General features: G+C 34.8%; 1 pseudogene; it reads left to right on the top strand.

The window, feature by feature from the left end:
- Positions 1 to 4,631, top strand: part of LOC107695166 (ephexin-1-like) — a 24,452-nt pseudogene that overhangs the window by 6,197 nt on the left and 13,624 nt on the right.

The following is a 4,631-nucleotide window of genomic DNA, read 5'->3' as shown; positions in this document are numbered from 1 at the left end:
ATATACAGTATATATATATATATATATATATATATATAAAACCTGACTATACCGGTAAATATAAAAAAAGTCTGAAAATATAAAATAGCATTTTTCATGATCTTGAAACAGACCTTTATGATTCATGTTTTGTAGACAAATATTATTTTTTAATTTTTTTATTTGTGTGTTTATGTGTGTGACCCCGAGTGTCCAGTAAATGTTTAGTGAATGTCCAGAATGTAAGGTAAAATAAAAGAGAGTTTAGAATTTTTGGTCATAACATTATTCCATTTGTATAATTTCATAGTTTTGAATATTATTCTAAAATGTGCAAACTAGTCATAATAATGACTAAGTAAGTGTGTTTAACTTTTGATTGGTGGTGTATATTATATAAAATATGACTATGTATTATATAAAAGGGCAGTAATGCATCACATCTGAAGTATTGGGTGTTACATAACATGATTATTTTTTCAAAAAAGTCTAGACTTCTCGGCCTAGCAATAGCGTGTACTATAGGTAGTCATTGTACCATATGTTTTGCTGATTTGTTCAAACAATGCAAAACACACACTTTTTGAACTTGTTATACATCATCAGTTTCTCTCAAATTGCAGTGCCCAGGGAAACAACCCCATTCACTGTTGATTGCTGCTCCAGATCTGGTGACACTGTTGGAAACTGGGTTTAAAGCAAATTATTAACCAATGTAAAGTGTGACCGTAAAATAACTTTAGTGTCACATTGTGGTGTGACAAACTGACCCCGATCTAGTCTGTCCTTGTTTTTTAATCTGTATTTTAGGAGTTCTTCTTTGAGCAACTCTCAGCCGTGAGGTTGGTTAGTCAGTCAGGTGTGGTTTGAACCTCAGATCAAGTGCACATAGACGAGGAACTGGGATCTGCTGGATGAAGATTCCCATGACACAAGACAACAGTCTGTTGCATATATTAATGAAATATGCTCATCTGGTTTAATTTGGAAAAAGCTAGTTAGACTTTATGATATATTTAAAATTATATTTTTATTTATTTTATTATTATTTTAACATTATTTATGTTAATTTTATCAACATTAGTAAATATTTATATACTTTTTAATTTTATTCAAAATTTTATATTTTAATATGATAAAATCATATTAATGCAAATAATAATAATAATAATAATAAACAATAAAAATGAAAAAAAAAAAAAAAAAACTAATGAAGGAGGGATATATGTTTTTTCAATATATTTTTTCAAGTTTAATACTTGGTGTTAGAGTTTTGTTCAAGTCCCTAACCCTAAGCAACCCTGAACAATAGTAATAATGCTGCTTGCATATTATGTTCACAACTAATATAAGAGGCCAGAATATTATAAAGCAGCAGTGGAATTCATAGCAGTTAAAGAGTCTGTCAAGTGCTCAACAGAGTTTTATTGAAGCATGGATCAATATTTATCTAAGGAGTCTGACAAACATGCTGTGCAATCTCCCTGATCACACCTAACTCATGATCCAGACACACAAATAGCACACTACACCGCATATGACCGTCTGCCATTCGTGTAGACTGAGTGAGCAGAAAGCCGCTTGGTCACACACACAAGTTCCATTTGAGGCCCCAGTTACACATTCCTGTGCCCACAAAGTTTCAGGCAGCACAGCCAGCATTCACAATGGGCCCTCTGTATTGATATACGAGTGTGTGTGTGTGTTTGATGTGTCAGTGTGTATTTGTGTGAATGTGTGTGGTAACAAGTGAATGACCAGTATGTTGTTTTGCTTTTAATGAAGTACTTTCTCTGGCAGTCAGATTCATCATCTCAATAGTTTTAGTCAAACAATCGGTTTTACTTGTCACTAATACCATATAATATGTACTTCTGATGCTTTGTTTTCCTTCTTATAAAATGTTTTTGTAGTCTCTTACTTGTGCCCGTCTCTGGGACTGTCATGCAAGATGGATTTAAATCAATTCCATTTTGTTCTTCTATTCCATTCACATGTGTTCAAGCTCATTTTATTCTGTTCATTTATTTTTCATTAACCTAAGCCACTCCCATTCTCTCCATCAGGCCCCTCCTCCTCTCCTAAACAAGCAATGGACCCCGCCTCCTACAACAGGCTCAGCCCCTCTGCGGCAAATCGACTTCCACACTCTCCCAGAATGCATCAGTGAGTGCACACAAACACATATCTATCTATCTATCTATCTATCTATCTATCTATCTATCTATCTATCTATATCTGTATATATGTCTGTCTGTCTGTCTATGATAGTGATGAGGTGTTTGTGTGTGAGTTATCGTCTGGTGTGATTTATGATTCAACTCTGTATCGTATGATTTTCTCAGGATGAGAGATGTTTGTCTGTGTGTGTGGGTGGAAGAGTTTAGAGTTGAGAACTGAAGGTATGTAGGTGACTTTGTGTTTGGGCTTAGCTCTGTTTGTGTTCATGTGGTCAGCAACATGCAGGTTCACTATGTGCTTGTGTGTTTGTAGAGGACACCGTATCTCTGAGTGGGGATTCGATCTTTCAAGAAGGCTATGAATTTCTTCAAACCTCTCATTATTTAAATATGAACAGTATTTATGTATTTTTATCAGTTCACCTTCTCGCTCTGGAATGTCATTGCCAAGCAACGGGATTACTGTGCTGGGAGGAGTTCGCTCTCGGTCTCCGTTGGCGACGCCAGGAGGTTGGCCGCGTAGACAAGAAATGGAAGAGCTGAGTGAACGGACAACAAGTGCCTGCACTATGCAGGACAATGACACCACTGCCGACCCTGACAACATCACACTCCGGTAAGAGAGACCGACAGAGTAGAAGTTCATTTGTACTTTTTTTTATCTATTGTTCTAAAATCTATTTTTTAGTGTGTAACTTGAATAACTTCATAGACTGTGTGCCTTTTTATATTTATAAACAGTATTTGCATGTCATGTTTAAATATATGTAACTGAAAAAAAAAATTAATCAATCAATAATTGTACAATAATTATGCAAAAATCAGATACTTGTAGTGACTGAATGTAATTTTATCTACCCATGTTTGAAAATATGTGCATGCAGTATTTTGTATATTTATGCAAAGTTGCATGTATATAGCTTATTTATGCATTTACATTAGCTTGTACAGTATGTTCGTGTTTGTCGTTTGCATGTGGGCACATGTGCTGTATGACTCAAATACTACTCACACGACTCTGCTGATGGATTTGACTTATTTAGGTCTGTCAGGTTTAAAATGTAATAAAGCTAAATGAGAATTAAAAATGTGAGGAAGCAATATTCCCCTCATTTAGAAACATAAGTAGGACTTAAAACAGCTGTAGGGTGTTTTGAGAGTGGGCTGACATGTTCTCATTTTGGTACACACACACAAATATATAGCCACACACACACGTTTCCTCTTATCTCTGCTAGTCACTGATTATTAGGGGTTTTTCTCTCTTTCAGGCTGGTGAGGAATGGTGACAGTCCGCAGAAGATGGCAGTAGAGAATTCCTGCCGCAATCTCAACATTGTGAAGAGAGTTGGTGAGTGAAAACACACACATGCACATGCAGGAAGAGAGGGAGACTGATGTGCTGTAACAATGCATGCTAATTTATTTGCCTCAAGTTGAACCGTGTAGGCAACTTTATTTGCAGTTGAATTTACAGCATGGATGTGCTGGGTTGTGTATGAGACGCATGTGTGTGTTAGTGGATGTAGGATGAAGGCAGGTGGAGTGTGTGGGTGATGTCTTTTTAAATATATGCTGGAATAACAGCAAGAGAGAGTTATCTGCTTTTTTCGCCAACGCAACATAATTTTATATCATCTCTATTTCCCTCATCATTTGTCTATTTCTCTCTCCTGTATCTGCATCCAAGTCTTTCTTTTCATCACTTCACTTATTTTCCACTTCCTTCCTAAGTTCTCCTCCTCTTTCTTTTGTAGCTTCTTCTGTCAACATTATATTTCTTTTTCTGTTTCTCCATTGTATGCTCTTCTAATTTCTTTGCTCATCTCTTCTCATTTGGTCTCATTTATTGTTCTCATCCTGTCTTTTGTGGTCCATTTTCTTGTTGTTTCTCATCTCTGTCATCTTCTCATCTATTCTATTGATTTTGTCTTATCTGTTGTCATGCCTTGTTGTCATTTCAACAAGACATTTTTTTCTCATCACCATTATTTCTCATCATTTTAGTGCCTGCATCAGTTCCTGTACAGCAAACCCCCCCCCCAAAAAAAATCTGGAGAAATCAAGAATACATATTCATAATATATTGAAATGTATCTATTTTTGAATATATTAAAAAATAAAATTTTAAGGCAAAAACATATTTTAAAAAACATTTTATGTAAATATATAAAAATATATCAGGAGAAATTAGGAATATATTTTAAATTAATTACTGTGTGTATATATATATATATATACAGTATATATATGTATGTATATATATATATGTATATATATATATATATGAGATTTTTTTGTTCCAAGAGAATTGTTTTTATGTGATCAGACACTCAACCCGAGCAGATGGTATTTGATGTATTGCTGGGTTACTTCCTACCTGATGTGGAGCTGTTGAATATCACCTTTGGCTCTGAATTACTCACATTCTCTGAGATCATTATTCAAGGCATTAACCTGCAAGAGCACAGA

This window comes from Sinocyclocheilus anshuiensis, unplaced genomic scaffold, assembly GCF_001515605.1.
Source record: "Sinocyclocheilus anshuiensis isolate Anshui unplaced genomic scaffold, SAMN03320099.WGS_v1.1 scaffold550, whole genome shotgun sequence".
Lineage (NCBI taxonomy): Eukaryota > Metazoa > Chordata > Actinopteri > Cypriniformes > Cyprinidae > Sinocyclocheilus > Sinocyclocheilus anshuiensis.
The sequence above is the reverse complement of the archived record's forward strand: the minus strand, read 5'-3'. Positions and strand labels throughout refer to the sequence as shown.